The following is a 20,025-nucleotide window of genomic DNA, read 5'->3' on the forward strand; positions in this document are numbered from 1 at the left end:
ATATGAAAATTTGTCTTGGAAAGGTTTTTTCACCTGGTTACAGACAGCTGACGTGTTGTGAACTGAAGTCCACAAGCGAAGGGAAAAGGTGAGAGGAGGAGAGCGTGTAGATGCGAGAAGGAATTATGCAACGAGCAAAATGATCATGCTGTTTGTATGTTTCTACTATGAAAGTGAACTGTGCTTGCGTGTGATCAGTGGTGTATTAGATTCTGTTGACAAACATAACGAAACAGGGATAAAAATACCTGAATTTGACCTATAGAAACGTTTGCAACTGTTGGACTACTGATTACCCTCTAGATCAGCAGGCAAGAGTGTGCAAGGTGGTATTGAATGTGTCATTGTCTGTCACCTTGATTACTAAAATGTTTCTCTCGACCTGTGCACCTACGTTGTTCATTTCATTCATAGATCTAATCTTCCTCCAACCTCATGGTGGGTATAGGGAACATTAGAGTATCATGTAGTAGCCTAAACATATCCATGTTACATTGAACTGGGTGAATGGAATATGAATGACAGTCATCCAATATGCTGTAATAGAAATAAGGCCATGCTCATTAAAAATGATATCGTCCTCCCTCCCTAAACGTCACCGATCACCACTGGTATAGACCTACAATGGGTCACATGGTTGGTTGTTCCTATATTCCTCTTTACTTTCACAGTGTCTCAAGGACAATATAAATTCAAAACCCAAATGTAAACAAAATAAACTCATTTGATCACACAGATGTTACTAATGCTTCCACTACAGGCAACTGTATATATATTTGAACTTGGTCTAATAAAAAAAGTTTATGTATTTATTCATTCATTCATTCCAAAATAATAGTCTGGGACCCAATGCCCAGCCACTTTCTGGGTTGCAGCTAGAATTATGGAAGGTAAAGTTAATATGTTCATGCACAGGGAGGGTCACCAGGGTTACGGTTCAAGTGGGGTCATTTTACCGTAAAGATTAATCACGGGGGGTAGTCTTCATATCTTACTTTATCTCTTTCCTCTCACCCATCTTAATCTCAATTAAGTCTAACTCATACCAATCCCTCTTCTACTTATTACAATCACCCATTCATACACCACCTCAGCCCGCAGGCTTAGAGACAGCGACAGCTAGGCAATTAAAGAGAATCACTTTTTATTTAAGATGGACTCAGACTGACCTACAGTACACAACACAACACTCCTCCTTTTCTCTCATTAATCTCTGTCTCTCTCTCTCTCTCTATCACATTTCCCAGTGACCTCTCACTCTCTCCCTGTCTGTCTCCTCTCTATACCTCTCTCTCTCTCTCTCTCTCTCTCTCTCTCTCTCTCTCTCTCTCTCTCTCTCTCTCTCTCTCTCTGACCTATTGCTCTCGCCCTGTCTGTCTCCTCTCTATACCTGTCTCTCTCTCTCTCTCTCTCTCTCTGACCTATTGCTCTCTCCCTGTCTGTCTCCTCTCTATACCTGTCTCTCTCTCTCTGTCCTCTCACTCTCTCCCTGTCTGTCTCCTCTCTATACATGTCTCTCTCTCTTTCTCTCTCTGACCTCTCACTCTCTCCCTGTCTGTCTCCTCTCTACACCTGTCTCTCTCTCTCTCTGACCTATTGCTCTCTCCCTGTCTGTCTCCTCTCTATACCTGTCTCTCTCTCTCTCTCTCTCTCTCTCTCTCTCTCTCTCTCTCTCTCTGACCTATTGCTCTCCCCCTGTCTGTCTCCTCTCTACACCTGTCTCTCTCTCTCTCTCTCTCTCTGACTTAGGCTCTCTCCCTGTCTGTCTCCTCTCTATACCTCTCTCTCTCTCTCTCTCTCTCTCTTTCTCTCTCTGACCTCTCAGTCTCTCCTCTCTATACCTGTCTCTCTCTCTCTCTCTCTCTCTCTCTGACCTATTGCTCTCTCCCTGTCTGTCTCCTCTCTATACCTGTCTCTCTCTCTCTCTGACCTCTCACTCTCTCCCTGTCTGTCTCCTCTCTATACCTGTCTCTCTCTCTCTCTCTCTCTCTCTCTCTCTCTCTCTCTCTCTCTCTCTCTCTCTCTCTCTCTCTCTCTCTCTCTCTCTCTCTCTCTCTCTGACCTATTGCTCTCTGTCTGTCTCTCTTGACCTCTCTGCTCTCTCTCTCTGTCTGTCTCCTCTCTGACCTCTCTCTCTCTCTGACCTCTCACTCTCTCCCTGTCTGTCTCTCTCTATACATGTCTCTCTCTCTCTCTCTCTGACCTATTGCTCTTTCCCTGTCTGTCTCCTCTCTATACCTGTCTCTCTCTCTCTCTCTCTCTCACTCTCTCTGACCTATTGCCCCCCTGTCTGTCTCCTCTCTACACCCCTCCTGTCTCTCTCTCTCTCTCTCTGACTTAGGCTCTCTCCCTGTCTGTCTCCTCTCTATACCTCTCTCTCTCTCTCTCTCTCTCTCTTCTCTCTCTGACTCTCTCTCTCTCTCTCTCTCTCTCTCTCTCTCTCTCTCTCTGACCTATTGCTCTCCCCCTGTCTGTCTCCTCTCTATACCTGTCTCTCTCTCTCTCTCTCTCACTCTCTCCCTGTCTCCCTCTCTATACCTGTCTCTCTCTCTCTCTATACATGTCTCTCTCTCTCTCTCTCTCTCTGACCTATTGTCTCTCCTTCCCTGTCTGTCTCCTCTCTAACCCCTCACTCTCTCTCTCTCTCTCTATACTGTCTCTCTCTCTCTCTCTCTGACCTATTGCTCTCCCCTGTCTGTCTCTCTCTATACCTGTCTCTCTCTCTCTCTCTCTCTGACCTCTCTCTCTCTCTCTGTCTCATCTCTCTCCCTGTCTGTCTCCTATATACCTCTCTCTCTCTTTCTCTCTCTGACCTCTCACTCTCTCCCTGTCTGTCTCCTCTCTACACCTGTCTCTCTCTCTCTCTCTCTCTCTCTGACCTATTGCTCTCCCCCTGTCTGTCTCCTCTCTATACCTGTCTCTCTCTTTCTCTCTCTAACCCTCACTCTCTCCCTGTCTGTCTCCCTCTCCTGTCTCTCTCTCTCTCTCTCTGACCTATTGCTCTGTGTCTGTCTCCTCTCTATACCTGTCTCTCTCTCTTTCTCTCTCTGACCTATTGCTCTCTCCCTGTCTGTCTCCTCTCTATACCTGTCTCTCCTCTCTCTCTCTGACCTCTCACTCTCTCCCTGTCTGTCTCCTCTCTATACCTGTCTCTCTCTCTCTCTCTCTCTCACTCTCTCCCTGTCTGTGTCCTCTCTACCTCTCTTCTCTCTCTGACCTATTGCTGTCTGTCTCCTCTCTATACCTGTCTCTCTCTTCTCTCTCTCTGAACCTCTCTCTCTCTCTCTCTCTCTCTGACCTATTGCTCTCTCCCTGTCTGTCTCCTCTCTATACCTCTCTCTCTCTTTCTCTCTCTGACCTCTCACTCTCTCCCTGTCTGTCTCCTCTCTGACCTATTGCTCTCTCCCTGTCTGTCTCCTCTCTATACCTGTCTCTCTCTTTCTCTCTCTGACCTCTCACTCTCTCCTGTCTCTACACCTCTCTCCTCTCTCTCTCTCTTGCTCTCTCTCTGACCTGTCTCTCTCCTGTCTGTCTCCTCTCTATACCTGTCTCTCTCTTTCTCTCTCTCTCTCTGACCTCTCACTCTCTCCCTGTCTGTCTCCTCTCTATACATGCTCTCTCTCTTTCTCTCTCTGACCTCTCACTCTCTCCCTGTCTGTCTCCTCTCTATACCTGTCTCTCTCTCTCTCTCTCTCTCTGACCTATTGCTCTCTCCCTGTCTGTCTCCTCTCTATACCTGTCTCCTCTCTATACCTGTCTCTCTCTCTCTCTCTAACCTCTGACCTCTTGCTCTCTCCCTGTCTGTCTCCTCTCTATACCTGTCTCTCTCTCTCTCTCTCTCTCTGACCTCTCACCTCTCTCTCTCCTGTCTGTCTCTCTCTCTACCTACCTGTCTGTCTCTCTCTATACTCTCTCTCTCTGACCTATTGACTCTGTCTGTCTCCTCTCTATACCTGTCTCTCTCTCCCTCTCTGTCTTCTCTCCCTGTCTGTCTCTCTCTATACCTGTCTCTCTCTCTCTCTCTGACCTCTCTCTCTCTGTCTGTCTCCTCTATACTGTCTCTCTCTCTTTCTCTCTCTGACCTCTCACTCTCTCCTGTCTCTCCTCTCTATACCTGTCTCTCTCTATCTGACTCTCTCTCCCTGTCTGTCTCTCTCTATACCTCTCTCTCCTTTCTGACCTCTCATACATCTCCCTGTCTGTCTCCTCTCTATACCTGTCTCTCTCTCTCTCTCTCTCTCTCTCTGACCTATTGCTCTCCCTGTCTGTCTCCTCTCTATACATGTCTCTCTCTCTTTCTCTCTCTGACCTCTATACCTCTCTCTCTCTCTCTCTGTCTCTCTCTCTCTACTGATGTCTCTCTCTCTCTCTCTCTCTCTCTCTGACCTGTCTGCTCTCTCCCTGTCTGTCTCCTCTCTATACCTGTCTCTCTCTCTCTCTCTCTCTCTCTCTCTGACCTATTGCTCTCTCCTGTCTGTCTCCTCTCTATACCTGTCTCTCTCTCTCTCTCTCCTCTCTGACCTGTCTGTCTCCTCTCTATACCTGTCTGTCTCCTCTCTATACTCTGTCTCTCTCTCTCTCTCTCTCTCTGACCTATTGCTCTCTCCCTGTCTGTCTCCTCTCTATACCTGTCTCTCTCTCTCTCTCTGACCTCTCTCCCTGTCTGTCTCCTCTCTATACCTCTCTCTGACTCTGACCTCTCACTCTCTCCCTGTCTGTCTCCTCTCTACCCTGTCTCTCTCTCTCTCTCTCTCTCTGACCTATTGCTCTCTCCCTGTCTGTCTCCTCTCTATACCTGTCTCTCTCTCTCTCTCTCTCTCTCTCTCCCTGACCTCTCTCTCTCTCTCTCTCTCTCTGACTCTCTCCCTGTCTGTCTCCTCTCTATACCTGTCTCTCTCTCTTTCTCTCTCTGACCTCTCCCTGTCTGTCTCTCCCTGTCTGTCTCCTCTCTCTACACCTGTCTCTCTCTCTCTCTCTCTGACCTCTCATTGCTCTCTCCCTGTCTGTCTCCTCTCTATACACCTGTCTCTCTTCTCTCTCTCTCTCTCTGACCTCTCTCTCTCCCTGTCTGTCTCCTCTCTATACCTGTCTCTCTCTCTCTCTCTCTCCTCTCACCTCTCTCCCTGTCTGTCTCCTCTCTATACCTCTCTCTCTCTTTCTCTCTCTGACCTCTCACTCTCTCCCTGTCTGTCTCCTCTCTATACTTGTCTCCTCTCTCTCTGACCTCTCTCTCTCCCTGTCTGTCTCCTCTCTATACCTCTCTCTCTTTCTCTCTCTGACCTCTCACTCTCTCCCTGTCTGTCTCTCTCTACCTGTCTCTCTCTCTCTCTCTCTCTCTCTGACCTATTGCTCTTTCCCTGTCTGTCTCCTCTCTATACCTGTCTCTCTCTCTCTCTCTCTGACCTATTGCTCTCCCCCTGTCTGTCTCCTCTCTACACTCTCTCTCTCTCTCTCTCTCTCTCTCTCTGACTTAGGCTCTCTCCCTGTCTGTCTCCTCTCTATACCTCTCTCTCTCTCTCTCTCTCTCTCTCTCTCTTTCTCTCTCTGACCTCTCACTCTCTCCTCTCTATACCTCTCTCTCTCTCTCTCTCTCTCTCTGACCTATTGCTCTCCCCCTGTCTGTCTCCTCTCTATACCTGTCTCTCTCTTTCTCTCTCTAACCCCTCACTCTCTCCCTGTCTGTCCCCTCTCTATACCTGTCTCTCTCTCTCTCTCTCTGACCTATTGCTCTCTCCCTGTCTGTCTCCTCTCTATACCTGTCTCTCTCTTTCTCTCTCTAACCTCTCACTCTCTCCCTGTCTGTCTCCTCTCTATACCTGTCTCTCTCTTTCTCTCTCTAACCCCTCACTCTCTCCCTGTCTGTCTCCTCTCTATACCTGTCTCTCTCTCTCTCCCTCTCTGACCTATTGCTCTCTCCCTGTCTGTCTCCTCTCTATACATGTCTCTCTCTCTTTCTCTCTCTGACCTCTCACTCTCTCCTCTCTACACCTGTCTCTCTCTCTCTCTCTGACCTATTGCTCTCTCCCTGTCTGTCTCCTCTCTATACCTCTCTCTCTCTTTCTCTCTCTGACCTCTCACTCTCTCCCTGTCTGTCTCCTCTCTACACCTGTCTCTCTCTCTCTCTCTCTCTCTCTGACCTATTGCTCTCTCCCTGTCTGTCTCCTCTCTATACCTGTCTCTCTCTTTCTCTCTCTAACCTCTCACTCTCTCCCTGTCTGTCTCCTCTCTATACCTGTCTCTCTCTCTCTCTCTCTCTCTGACCTATTGCTCTCGCCCTGTCTGTCTCCTCTCTATACCTGTCTCTCTCTCTCTCTCTCTCTCTGACCTATTGCTCTCTCCCTGTCTGTCTCCTCTCTATACCTGTCTCTCTCTCTCTCTCTGACCTCTCACTCTCTCCCTGTCTGTCTCCTCTCTATACCTGTCTCTCTCTCTCTCTCTGACCTCTCACTCTCTCCCTGTCTGTGTCCTCTCTATACCTGTCTCTCTCTCTCTCTCTCTCTCTGACCTATTACTCTCGCCCTGTCTGTCTCCTCTCTATACCTCTCTCTCTCTCTCTCTCTCTCTCTCTCTCTCTCTCTCTCTCTCTCTCTCTGACCTATTGCTCTCTCCCTGTCTGTCTCCTCTCTACACCTGTCTCTCTCTCTCTCTGACCTATTGCTCTCTCCTGTCTGTCTCCTCTCTATACCTGTCTCTCTCTTTCTCTCTCTAACCTCTCACTCTCTCCCTGTCTGTCTCCTCTCTATACCTGTCTCTCTCTTTCTCTCTCTAACCCCTCACTCTCTCCCTGTCTGTCTCCTCTCTATACCTGTCTCTCTCTCTCTCTGACCTATTGCTCTCTCCTGTCTGTCTCCTCTCTATACATGACTCTCTCTCTTTTTCTCTCTCTGACCTCTCACTCTCTCCTCTCTACACCTGTCTCTCTCTCTCTCTCTGACCTATTGCTCTCTCCCTGTCTGTCTCCTCTCTATACCTCTCTCTCTCTTTCTCTCTCTGACCTCTCACTCTCTCCCTGTCTGTCTCCTCTCTACACCTGTCTCTCTCTCTCTCTCTCTCTCTGACCTATTGCTCTCTCCCTGTCTGTCTCCTCTCTATACCTGTCTCTCTCTTTCTCTCTCTAACCTCTCACTCTCTCCCTGTCTGTCTCCTCTCTATACCTGTCTCTCTCTTTCTCTCTCTAACCCCTCACTCTCTCCCTGTCTGTCTCCTCTCTATACCTGTCTCTCTCTCTCTCTCTCTCTGACCTATTGCTCTCTCCCTGTCTGTCTCCTCTCTATACATGTCTCTCTCTCTTTCTCTCTCTGACCTCTCACTCTCTCCTCTCTACACCTGTCTCTCTCTCTCTCTCTGACCTATTGCTCTCTCCCTGTCTGTCTCCTCTCTATACCTCTCTCTCTCTTTCTCTCTCTGACCTCTCACTCTCTCCCTGTCTGTCTCCTCTCTACACCTGTCTCTCTCTCTCTCTCTCTCTGTCTCTCTCACCTATTGCTCTCTCCCTGTCTGTCTCCTCTCTATACGCCTCTCTCTCTCTCTCTCTCTCTCTCTGACCTATTGCTCTCTCCCTGTCTGTCTCCTCTCTATACATGTCTCTCTCTCTTTCTCTCTCTGACCTCTCACTCTCTCCCTGTCTGTCTCCTCTCTACACCTCTCTCTCTCTCTCTCTCTCTCTCTCTGACCTATTGCTCTCTCCCTGTCTGTCTCCTCTCTATACCTCTCCCTCTCTCTCTCTCTCTCTCTCTCTCTGACCTATTGCTCTCTCCCTGTCTGTCTCCTCTCTACACCTGTCTCTCTCTCTCTCTCTCTCTCTGACCTATTGCTCTCTCCCTGTCTGTCTCCTCTCTATACTTGTCTCTCTCTTTCTCTCTCTAACCCCTCACTCTCTCCCTGTCTGTCTCCTCTCTATACCTGTCTCTCTCTCTCTCTCTCTCTCTCTCGCTCTCTCTCTCTCTGACCTATTGCTCTTTCCCTGTCTGTCTCCTCTCTATACCTGTCTCTCTCTCTCTCTCTGACCTATTGCTCTCTCCCTGTCTGTCTCCTCTCTACACCTGTCTCTCTCTCTCTCTGACCTATTGCTTTCTCCCTGTCTGTCTCCTCTCTATACCTGTCTCTCTCTTTCTCTCTCTAACCTCTCACTCTCTCCCTGTCTGTCTCCTCTCTATACCTGTCTCTCTCTCTCTCTCTCTCTCTCTCTCTCTCTCTCTCTCTCTCTCTCTGACCTATTGCTCTCGCCCTGTCTGTCTCCTCTCTATACCTCTCTCTCTCTCTCTCTCTCTCTCTCTCTCTCTGACCTATTGCTCTCTCCCTGTCTGTCTCCTCTCTATACCTCTCTCTCTCTCTCTCTCTGACCTCTCACTCTCTCCTGTCTGTCTCCTCTCTATACCTGTCTCTCTCTTTCTCTCTCTAACCTCTCACTCTCTCCCTGTCTGTCTCCTCTCTATACCTGTCTCTCTCTCTCTCTCTCTCTCTCTCTCTCTCTCTCTCTCTGACCTATTGCTCTCGCCCTGTCTGTCTCCTCTCTATACCTGTCTCTCTCTCTCTCTCTCTCTCTCTGACCTATTGCTCTCTCCTGTCTGTCTCCTCTCTATACCTGTCTCTCTCTCTCTCTCTCTCTCTCTCTCTCTCTCTCTCTCTCTCTCTCGCTCTCTCTCTCTCTGACCTATTGCTCTTTCCCTGTCTGTCTCCTCTCTATACCTGTCTCTCTCTCTCTCTCTGACCTATTGCTCTCTCCCAGTCTGTCTCCTCTCTACACCTGTCTCTCTCTCTCTCTGACCTATTGCTTTCTCCCTGTCTGTCTCCTCTCTATACCTGTCTCTCTCTTTCTCTCTCTAACCTCTCACTCTCTCCTGTCTGTCTCCTCTCTATACCTGTCTCTCTCTCTCTCTCTCTCTCTCTCTCTCTCTCTGACCTATTGCTCTCGCCCTGTCTGTCTCCTCTCTATACCTCTCTCTCTCTCTCTCTCTCTCTCTCTCTCTCTCTGACCTATTGCTCTCTCCCTGTCTGTCTCCTCTCTATACCTCTCTCTCTCTCTCTCTCACCTCTCACTCTCTCCCTGTCTGTCTCCTCTCTATACCTGTCTCTCTCTTTCTCTCTCTAACCTCTCACTCTCTCCCTGTCTGTCTCCTCTCTATACCTGTCTCTCTCTCTCTCTCTCTCTCTCTCTCTCTCTGACCTATTGCTCTCGCCCTGTCTGTCTCCTCTCTATACCTGTCTCTCTCTCTCTCTCTCTCTCTCTGACCTATTGCTCTCTCCTGTCTGTCTCCTCTCTATACCTCTCTCTCTCTCTCTCTCTGACCTCTCACTCTCTCCCTGTCTGTCTCCTCTCTATACCTGTCACGCTCTCTCTCTCTCTCTCTGACCTATTGCTCTCGCGCTGTCTGTCTCCTCTCTATACATGTCTCTCTCTCTCTCTCTCTCTCTCTCTCTGACCTATTGCTCTCTCCCTGTCTGTCTCCTCTCTACACCTGTCTCTCTCTCTCTCTGACCTATTGCTCTCTCCCTGTCTGTCTCCTCTCTATACCTGTCTCTCTCTTTCTCTCTCTAACCTCTCACTCTCTCCCTGTCTGTCTCCTCTCTATACCTGTCTCTCTCTTTCTCTCTCTAACCCCTCACTCTCTCCCTGTCTGTCTCCTCTCTATACCTGTCTCTCTCTCTCTCTCTCTCTGACCTATTGCTCTCTCCCTGTCTGTCTCCTCTCTATACATGTCTCTCTCTCTTTCTCTCTCTGACCTCTCACTCTCTCCTCTCTACACCTGTCTCTCTCTCTCTCTCTGACCTATTGCTCTCTCCCTGTCTGTCTCCTCTCTATACCTCTCTCTCTCTTTCTCTCTCTGACCTCTCACTCTCTCCCTGTCTGTCTCCTCTCTACACCTGTCTCTCTCTCTCTCTCTCTCTGACCTATTGCTCTCTCCCTGTCTGTCTCCTCTCTATACCTGTCTCTCTCTTTCTCTCTCTAACCTCTCACTCTCTCCCTGTCTGTCTCCTCTCTATACCTGTCTCTCTCTTTCTCTCTCTAACCCCTCACTCTCTCCCTGTCTGTCTCCTCTCTATACCTGTCTCTCTCTCTCTCTCTCTCTCTCTGACCTATTGCTCTCTCCCTGTCTGTCTCCTCTCTATACATGTCTCTCTCTCTTTCTCTCTCTGACCTCTCACTCTCTCCTCTCTACACCTGTCTCTCTCTCTCTCTCTGACCTATTGCTCTCTCCCTGTCTGTCTCCTCTCTATACCTCTCTCTCTCTTTCTCTCTCTGACCTATTGCTCTCTCCCTGTCTGTCTCCTCTCTATACCTGTCTCTCTCTTTCTCTCTCTAACCTCTCACTCTCTCCCTGTCTGTCTCCTCTCTATACCTGTCTCTCTCTTTCTCTCTCTAATCCCTCACTCTCTCCCTGTCTGTCTCCTCTCTATACCTGTCTCTCTCTCTCTCTCTCTCTCTCTGACCTATTGCTCTCTCCCTGTCTGTCTCCTCTCTATACATGTCTCTCTCTCTTTCTCTCTCTGACCTCTCACTCTCTCCTCTCTACACCTGTCTCTCTCTCTCTCTCTGACCTATTGCTCTCTCCCTGTCTGTCTCCTCTCTATACCCCTCTCTCTCTTTCTCTCTCTGACCTCTCACTCTCTCCCTGTCTGTCTCCTCTCTACACCTGTCTCTCTCTCTCTCTCTCTCTCTGACCTATTGCTCTCTCCCTGTCTGTCTCCTCTCTATACCTGTCTCTCTCTTTCTCTCTCTAACCTCTCACTCTCTCCCTGTCTGTCTCCTCTCTATACCTGTCTCTCTCTTTCTCTCTCTAACCCCTCACTCTCTCCCTGTCTGTCTCCTCTCTATACATGTCTCTCTCTCTCTCTCTCTCTCTCTCTCTCTCTCTCTCTCTCTCTCTCTCTCTCTCTCTGACCTATTGCTCTCTCCCTGTCTGTCTCCTCTCTACACCTGTCTCTCTCTCTCTCTGACCTATTGCTCTCTCCCTGTCTGTCTCCTCTCTATACCTGTCTCTCTCTTTCTCGCTCTAACCTCTCACTCTCTCCCTGTCTGTCTCCTCTCTATACCTGTCTCTCTCTTTCTCTCTCTAACCCCTCACTCTCTCCCTGTCTGTCTCCTCTCTATACCTGTCTCTCTCTCTCTCTCTCTCTGACCTATTGCTCTCTCCCTGTCTGTCTCCTCTCTATACATGTCTCTCTCTTTTTCTCTCTCTGACCTCTCACTCTCTCCTCTCTACCCTGTCTCTCTCTCTCTCTGACCTATTGCTCTCTCCCTGTCTGTCTCCTCTCTATACCTCTCTCTCTCTTTCTCTCTCTGACCTCTCATCTCTCCTTGTCTGTCTCCCTCTCTACACCTGTCTGTCTCTCTCTCTCTCTCTCTGACCTATTGCTCTCTCCCTGTCTGTCTCCTCTCTATACCTGTCTCTCTTTCTCTCTCTAACCTCTCACTCTCTCCTGTCTGTCTCCTCTCTATACCTGTCTCTCTCTTTCTCTCTCTAACCCCTCACTCTCTCTCCCTGTCTGTCTCCTCTCTATACCTGTCTCTCTCTCTCTCTCTCTCTCTGACCTATTGCTCTCCCTGTCTGTCTCCTCTCTATACATGTCTCTCTCTCTTTCTCTCTCTGACCTCTCACTCTCTCTCTCTCACCTGTCTCTCTCTCTCTCTGACCTATTGCTCTCTCCCTGTCTGTCTCTCTCTATACCTCTCTCTCTCTTTCTCTCTCTGACCTATTGCTCTCTCCCTGTCTGTCTCCTCTCTATACCTGTCTCTCTCTTTCTCTCTCTAACCTCTCACTCTCTCCTGTCTGTCTCCTCTCTATACCTGTCTCTCTCTTTCTCTCTCTAAATCCCTGGTCTCTCCCTGTCTGTCTCCTCTCTATACCTGTCTCTCTCTCTCTCTCTCTCTGACCTATTGCTCTCTCCCTGTCTGTCTCCTCTCTATACATGTCTCTCTTCTTTCTCTCTCTGACCTCTCACTCTCTCCTCTCTGTGTCTCTCTCTCTCTCTCTGACCTATTGCTCTCTCCTGTCTGTCTCCTCTCTATACCTCTCTCTCTCTTTCTCTCTCTGACCTCTCACTCTCTCCCTGTCTGTCTCCTCTCTATACCTGTCTCTCTCTCTCTCTCTCTCACCTATTGCTCTCTCTCTGTCTGTCTCCTCTCTATACCTGTCTCTCTCTTTCTCTCTCTAACCTCTCTCACTCTCTCCCTGTCTGTCTCCTCTCTATACCTGTCTCTCTCTTTCTCTCTCTAACCCCTCATTCTCTCTCTGTCTGTCTCCTCTCTATACCTGTCTCTCTCTCTTCTCTCTCTCTGACCTATTACTCTCTCCCTGTCTGTCTCCTCTCTATACATGTCTCTCTCTCTTTCTCTCTCTGACCTCTCTCTCTCCTCTCTACACCTGTCTCTCTCTCTCTCTCTGACCTATTGCTCTCTCCTGTCTGTCTCCTCTCTATACCTCTCTCTCTCTCTCTCTCTCTGACCTACTCTCTCCCTGTCTGTCTCCTCTCTATACCTGTCTCTCTCTTTCTCTCTCTAACCTCTCACTCTCTCCTGTCTGTCTCCTCTCTATACCTGTCTCTCTCTTTCTCTCTCTAATCCCTCACTCTCTCCCTGTCTGTCTCTCTCTATACCTGTCTCTCTCTCTCTCTCTCTCTCTCCTCTCTCTGACCTATTGCTCTCTCCCTGTCTGTCTCCTCTCTATACATGTCTCTCTCTCTTTCTCTCTCTGACCTCTCACTCTCTCCTCTCTACACCTGTCTCTCTCTCTCTCTCTGACCTATTGCTCTCTCCCTGTCTGTCTCCTCTCTATACCCCTCTCTCTCTTTCTCTCTCTGACCTCTCACTCTCTCCCTGTCTGTCTCCTCTCTACACCTGTCTCTCTCTCTCTCTCTCTCTCTGACCTATTGCTCTCTCCCTGTCTGTCTCCTCTCTATACCTGTCTCTCTCTTTCTCTCTCTATCCTCTCACTCTCTCCCTGTCTGTCTCCTCTCTATACCTGTCTCTCTCTTTCTCTCTCTAACCCCTCACTCTCTCTCCTGTCTGTCTCTCTCTATACATGTCTCTCTCTCTCTCTCTCTCTCTCTCTCTCTCTGACCTCTCCTCCTGTCTGTCTCCTCTCTACACCTGTCTCTCTCTCTCTCTGACCTATTGCTCTCTCCCTGTCTGTCTCCTCTCTATACCTGTCTCTCTCTTTCTCTCTCTAACCTCTCACTCTCTCCCTGTCTGTCTCCTCTCTATACCTGTCTCTCTCTTTCTCTCTCTCACCCCTCACTCTCTCCCTCTCTGTCTCCTCTCTATACCTGTCTCTCTCTCTCTCTCTCTCTGACCTATTGCTCTCTCCCTGTCTGTCTCCTCTCTATACATGTCTCTCTCTCTTTCTCTCTCTGACCTCTCACTCTCTCCTCTCTACACCTGTCTCTCTCTCTCTCTCTCTGACCTATTGCTCTCTCCCTGTCTGTCTCCTCTCTATACCTCTCTCTCTCTTTCTCTCTCTGACCTCTCATTGTCTGTCTCCTCCTACTGTCTGTCTCCTCTCTACCTACTCTCTCTGTCTGTCTCTCTCTTACCTGTCTCTCTCTTTCTCTCTCTAACCTCTCACTCTCTCCCTGTCTGTCTCCTCTCTATACCTGTCTCTCTCTTTCTCTCTCTAACCCCTCACTCTCTCCCTGTCTGTCTCCTCTCTATACCTGTCTCTCTCTCTCTCTCTCTCTGACCTATTGCTCTCTCCCTGTCTGTCTCCTCTCTATACATGTCTCTCTCTCTTTCTCTCTCTGACCTCTCACTCTCTCCTCTCTACACCTGTCTCTCTCTCTCTCTGACCTATTGCTCTCTCCCTGTCTGTCTCCTCTCTATACCTCTCTCTCTCTTTCTCTCTCTGACCTATTGCTCTCTCCCTGTCTGTCTCCTCTCTATACCTGTCTCTCTCTCTCTCTCTCTCTGACCTATTGCTCTCTCCCTGTCTGTCTCCTCTCTATACCTGTCTCTCTCTTTCTCTCTCTAACCTCTCACTCTCTCCCTGTCTGTCTCCTCTCTATACCTGTCTCTCTCTCTCTCTCTCTCTCTCTCTCTCTGACCTATTGCTCTCGCCCTGTCTGTCTCCTCTCTATACCTGTCTCTCTCTCTCTCTCTCTCTGACCTATTGCTCTCTCCCTGTCTGTCTCCTCTCTATACCTGTCTCTCTCTCTCTGACCTCTCACTCTCTCCCTGTCTGTCTCCTCTCTATACATGTCTCTCTCTCTCTCTCTATCTCTCTCTCTCTCTCTCTCTCTGACCTATTGCTCTCTCCCTGTCTGTCTCCTCTCTATACCTGTCTCTCTCTTTCTCTCTCTAACCTCTCACTCTCTCCCTGTCTGTCTCCTCTCTATACCTGTCTCTCTCTTTCTCTCTCTAACCCCTCACTCTCTCCCTGTCTGTCTCCTCTCTATACATGTCTCTCTCTCTCTCTCTGACCTATTGCTCTCTCCCTGTCTGTCTCCTCTCTATACCTGTCTCTCTCTTTCTCTCTCTGACCTCTCACTCTCTCCCTGTCTGTCTCCTCTCTACACCTGTCTCTCTCTCTCTCTCTCTCTCTCTCTCTCTCTCTCTCTCTCTCTGACCTATTGCTCTCTCCCTGTCTGTCTCCTCTCTACACCTGTCTCTCTCTCTCTCTGACCTATTGCTCTCTCCCTGTCTGTCTCCTCTCTATACCTGTCTCTCTCTTTTCTCGCTCTAACCTCTCACTCTCTCCTGTCTGTCTCCTCTCTATACCTGTCTCTCTCTTTCTCTCTCTAACCCCTCCTCTCTCCTGTCTGTCTCCTCTCTATACCTGTCTCTCTCTCTCTCTCTCTCTGACCTATTGCTCTCTCCTGTCTGTCTCCTCTCTATACATGTCTCTCTCTTTTTCTCTCTCTGACCTCTCACTCTCTCCTCTCTACACCTGTCTCTCTCTCTCTCTCTGACCTATTGCTCTCTCCCTGTCTGTCTCCTCTCTATACCTCTCTCTCTCTTTCTCTCTCTGACCTCTCACTCTCTCCCTGTCTGTCTCCTCTCTACACCTGTCTCTCCTCTCTCTCTCTGACCTGTGCTCTCTCCTGTCTGTCTCCTCTCTATACCTGTCTCTCTCTTTCTCTCTCTAACCTCTCACTCTCTCCCTGTCTGTCTCCTCTCTATACCTGTCTCTCTCTTTCTCTCTCTAACCCCTCACTCTCTCCCTGTCTGTCTCCTCTCTATACCTGTCTCTCTCTCTCTCTCTCTCTCTGACCTATTACTCTCTCCCTGTCTGTCTCCTCTCTATACATGTCTCTCTCTCTTTCTCTCTCTGACCTCTCACTCTCTCCTCTCTACACCTGTCTCTCTCTCTCTCTCTGACCTATTGCTCTCTCCCTGTCTGTCTCCTCTCTATACCTCTCTCTCTCTTTCTCTCTCTGACCTATTGCTCTCTCCCTGTCTGTCTCCTCTCTATACCTGTCTCTCTCTTTCTCTCTCTAACCTCTCACTCTCTCCCTGTCTGTCTCCTCTCTATACCTGTCTCTCTCTTTCTCTCTCTAATCCCTCACTCTCTCCTGTCTGTCTCCTCTCTATACCTGTCTCTCTCTCTCTCTCTCTGACCTATTGCTCTCCCTGTCTGTCTCCTCTCTATACATGTCTCTCTCTCTTTCTCTCTCTGACCTCTCACTCTCTCCTCTCTACACCTGTCTCTCTCTCTCTCTGACCTATTGCTCTCTCCTGTCTGTCTCCTCTCTATACCCCTCTCTCTCTTTCTCTCTCTGACCTCTCACTCTCTCCCTGTCTGTCTCCTCTCTACACTGTCTCTCTCTCTCTCTGACCTATGCTCTCTCTGTCTGTCTCCTCTCTATACCTGTCTCTCTCTTTCTCTCTCTAACCTCTCCTCTCTCCCTGTCTGTCTCCTCTCTATACCTGTCTCTCTCTTTCTCTCTCTAACCCCTCACTCTCTCCCTGTCTGTCTCCTCTATACATGTCTCTCTCTCTCTCTCTCTCTCTCTCTCTCTCTCTCTCTCTCTCTCTCTCTCTGACCTATTGCTCTCTCCCTGTCTGTCTCCTCTCTACACCTGTCTCTCTCTCTCTCTGACCTGTGCTCTCTCCCTGTCTGTCTCCTCTCTATACCTGTCTCTCTCTTTTCTCTCTCTAACCTCTCACTCTCTCCCTGTCTGTCTCCTCTCTATACCTGTCTCTCTCTTTCTCTCTCTAACCCCTCACTCTCTCCCCTGTCTGTCTCCTCTCTATACCTGTCTCTCTCTCTCTCTCTCTCTGACCTATTGCTCTCTCCCCTGTCTGTCTCCTCTCTATACATGTCTCTCTCTTTTCTCTCTCTGACCTCTCCTCTCTCCTCTCTCACCTGTCTCTCTCTCTCTCTCTGACCTATTGCTCTCTCCCTGTCTGTCTCCTCTCTATACCTCTCTCTCTCTTTCTCTCTCTGACCTCTCACTCTCTCCCTGTCTGTCTCCTCTCTATACCTGTCTCTCTCTTTTCTCTCTCTAATCCCTCACTCTCCCTGTCTGTCTCCTCTCTATACCTGTCTCTCTCTCTCTCTCTCTCTGACCTATTGCTCTCTCCCTGTCTGTCTCCTCTCTATACATGTCTCTCTCTCTTTCTCTCTCTGACCTCTCACTCTCTCCTCTCTACACCTGTCTCTCTCTCTCTCTCTGACCTATTGCTCTCTCCCTGTCTGTCTCCTCTCTATACCCCTCTCTCTCTTTCTCTCTCTGACCTCTCACTCTCTCCCTGTCTGTCTCCTCTCTACACCTGTCTCTCTCTCTCTCTGACCTATTGCTCTCTCCCTGTCTGTCTCCTCTCTATACCTGTCTCTCTCTTTCTCTCTCTAACCTCTCACTCTCTCCCTGTCTGTCTCCTCTCTATACCTGTCTCTCTCTTTCTCTCTCTAACCCCTCACTCTCTCCCTGTCTGTCTCCTCTCTATACATGTCTCTGTCTCTCTCTCTCTCTCTCTCTCTCTCTCTCTCTCTCTCTCTCTCTCTCTGACCTATTGCTCTCTCCCCTGTCTGTCTCCTCTCTCACCTGTCTCTCTCTCTCTCTGACCTATTGCTCTCTCCCTGTCTGTCTCCTCTCTATACCTGTCTCTCTCTTTCTCTCTCTAACCTCTCACTCTCTCCTGTCTGTCTCCTCTCTGCCTGTCTCTCTCTTTCTCTCTCTAACCCCTCACTCTCTCCCTGTCTGTCTCCTCTCTATACCTGTCTCTCTCTCTCTCTCTCTCTGACCTATTGCTCTCCTGTCTGTCTCCCTCTCTATACATGTCTCTCTCTCTTTCTCTCTCTGACCTCTCACTCTCTCCTCTCTCTAAACCTGTCTCTCTCTCTCTCTGACCTGTTGCTCTCTCCCTGTCTGTCTCCTCTCTATACCTCTCTCTCTCTTTCTCTCTCTGACCTCTCACTCTCTCCCTGTCTGTCTCCTCTCTACACCTGTCTCTCTCTCTCTCTCTCTCTCTCTGACCTATTGCTCTCTCCTGTCTGTCTCCTCTCTATACCTGTCTCTCTCTTTCTCTCTCTAACCTCTCACTCTCACCCTGTCTGTCTCCTCTCTATACCTGTCTCTCTCTTTCTCTCTCTCTAACCCCTCACTCTCTCCCTGTCTGTCTCCTCTCTATACCTGTCTCTCTCTCTCTCTCTCTCTCTGACCTATTACTCTCTCCCTGTCTGTCTCCTCTCTATACATGTCTCTCTCTCTTTCTCTCTCTGACCTCTCACTCTCTCCTCTCTACACCTGTCTCTCTCTCTCTCTGACCTATTGCTCTCTCCTGTCTGTCTCCTCTCTATACCTCTCTCTCTTTTCTCTCTCTGACCTATTGCTCTCTCCTGTCTGTCTCCTCTCTATACCTGTCTCTCTCTTTCTCTCTCTAACCTCTCCTCTCTCCCTGTCTGTCTCCTCTCTATACCTGTCTCTCTCTTTCTCTCTCTAATCCCTCACTCTCTCCCTGTCTGTCTCCTCTCTATACCTGTCTCTCTCTCTCTCTCTCTCTCTGACCTATTGCTCTCTCCTGTCTGTCTCACTCTCTATACATGTCTCTCTCTCTTTCTCTCTCTGACCTCTCCTCTCTCTCTCTACACCTGTCTCTCTCTCTCTCTCTGACCTATTGCTCTCTCCCTGTCTGTCTCCTCTCTATACCCCTCTCTCTCTTTCTCTCTGACTCTCACTCTCTCTCCTGTCTGTCTCCTCTCTACACCTGTCTCTCTCTCTCTCTCTCTCTGACCTATTGCTCTCCCTGTCTGTCTCCTCTCTATACCTGTCTCTCTCTTTCTCTCTCTATCCTCTCACTCTCTCCCTGTCTGTCTCCTCTCTATACCTGTCTCTCTCTTTCTCTCTCTAACCCCTCACTCTCTCCCTGTCTGTCTCACTCTCTATACATGTCTCTCTCTCTCTCTCTCTCTCTCTCTCTCTCTCTCTCTCTCTCTCTCTCTCTGACCTATTGCTCTCTCCTGTCTGTCTCCTCTCTACCTGTCTCTCTCTCTCTCTGACCTATTGCTCTCTCCTGTCTGTCTCCTCTCTATACCTGTCTCTCTCTTTCTCTCTCTAACCTCTCACTCTCTCCTGTCTGTCTCCTCTCTCTATACCTGTCTCTCTCTTTCTCTCTCTAACCCCTCACTCTCTCCCTGTCTGTCTCCTCTCTATACCTGTCTCTCTCTCTCTCTCTCTGACCTATTGCTCTCTCCTGTCTGTCTCCTCTCTATACATGTCTCTCTCTCTTTCTCTCTCTGACCTCTCTCACTCTCTCCTCTCTCACCTGTCTCTCTCTCTCTCTCTGACCTATTGCTCTCTCCTGTCTGTCTCCTCTCTATACCTGTCTCTCTTTTCTCTCTCTAACCCCTCACTCTCTCCCTGTCTGTCTCCTCTCTACCTGTCCTGTCTCTCTCTCTCTCTCTCTCTCTGACCTATTGCTCTCTCCCTGTCTGTCTCCTCTCTATACCTGTCTCTCTCTTTCTCTCTCTAACCTCTCACTCTCCCTGTCTGTCTCCTCCTCTATACCTGTCTCTCTCTCTCTCTCTCTCTCTCTCTCTCTCTCTGACCTATTGCTCTCTCCTGTCTGTCTCCTCTCTATACATGTCTCTCTCTCTTTCTCTCTCTGACCTCTCACTCTCTCCTCTCTACACCTGTCTCTCTCTCTCTCTGACCTATTGCTCTCTCCTGTCTGTCTCCTCTCTATACCTCTCTCTCTCTTTCTCTCTCTGACCTATTGCTCTCTCCCTGTCTGTCTCCTCTCTATACCTGTCTCTCTCTCCTCTCTCTCTCTGACCTATTGCTCTCTCCTGTCTGTCTCCTATCTATACCTGTCTCTCTCTTTCTCTCTCTAACCTCTCTCTCTCTCCTGTCTAGTCCTCTCTACCTGTCTTCTCTCTCTCTATCTCTATCTCTCTCTCTCTCTCTCTCTCTCTCTCTCTCTCTCTCTCTCTCTGACCTCTGCTCTCGCCCTGTCTGTCTCCTCTCTATACCTGTCTCTCTCTCTCTCTCTCTCTCTGACCTATTGCTCTCTCCCTGTCATCTCCTCTCTATACCTGTCTCTCTCTGACTCTCTGACCTCTCTCCCTGTCTGTCTCCTCTCTATACATGTCTCTCTCTCTTTCTCTCTCTGACCTCTCACTCTCTCCTCTCTACACCTGTCTCTCTCTCTCTCTGACCTATTGCTCTCTCCCTGTCTGTCTCCTCTCTATACCTGTCTCTCTCTTTCTCTCTCTAACCTCTCACTCTCTCCCTGTCTGTCTCCTCTCTATACCTGTCTCTCTCTTTCTCTCTCTAACCCCTCACTCTCTCCCTGTCTGTCTCCTCTCTATACATGTCTCTCTCTCTCTCTCTGACCTATTGCTCTCTCCCTGTCTGTCTCCTCTCTATACCTGTCTCTCTCTTTCTCTCTCTGACCTCTCACTCTCTCCCTGTCTGTCTCCTCTCTACACACCTGTCTCTCTCTCTCTCTCTCTGACCTATTGCTCTCTCCCTGTCTGTCTCCTCTCTATACCTGTCTCTCTCTTTCTCTCTCTACCCTCTCACTCTCCCCCTGTCTGTCTCCTCTCTATACCTGTCTCTCTCTCTCTCTCTCTCTCTCTCTCTCTCTCT

The 20,025-nt window shown here is 49.2% G+C and overlaps 1 long non-coding RNA gene across 4 annotated transcripts; it reads right to left on the reverse strand.

Moving 5' to 3' along the window:
* Window positions 1-1,551: 1,551 nt before the first annotated feature.
* Window positions 1,552-19,816, reverse strand: LOC127911709 (uncharacterized). Of its 4 annotated transcripts, XR_008079015.1 has the most exons (5): window positions 19,771-19,816; window positions 15,058-15,314; window positions 13,534-13,821; window positions 10,664-10,974; window positions 7,991-8,063 (listed from the first exon to the last, which is right to left on the reverse strand). It is a non-coding gene; the product is annotated as an uncharacterized LOC127911709 (long non-coding RNA). The 4 variants fall into 4 exon arrangements; XR_008079014.1 differs by lacking the exons at window positions 7,991-8,063; window positions 19,771-19,816 and adding an exon at window positions 1,552-1,593 and having other exon boundaries at window positions 15,058-15,483; XR_008079013.1 differs by lacking the exons at window positions 7,991-8,063; window positions 19,771-19,816 and adding an exon at window positions 6,579-6,651 and having other exon boundaries at window positions 15,058-15,483.
* Between the last annotated feature and the right edge of the window lie 209 nt (window positions 19,817-20,025).

The sequence above is a fragment of the Oncorhynchus keta genome, chromosome 25 (genome assembly GCF_023373465.1).
Source record: "Oncorhynchus keta strain PuntledgeMale-10-30-2019 chromosome 25, Oket_V2, whole genome shotgun sequence".
Classification (NCBI taxonomy): Eukaryota; Metazoa; Chordata; class Actinopteri; order Salmoniformes; family Salmonidae; genus Oncorhynchus; species Oncorhynchus keta.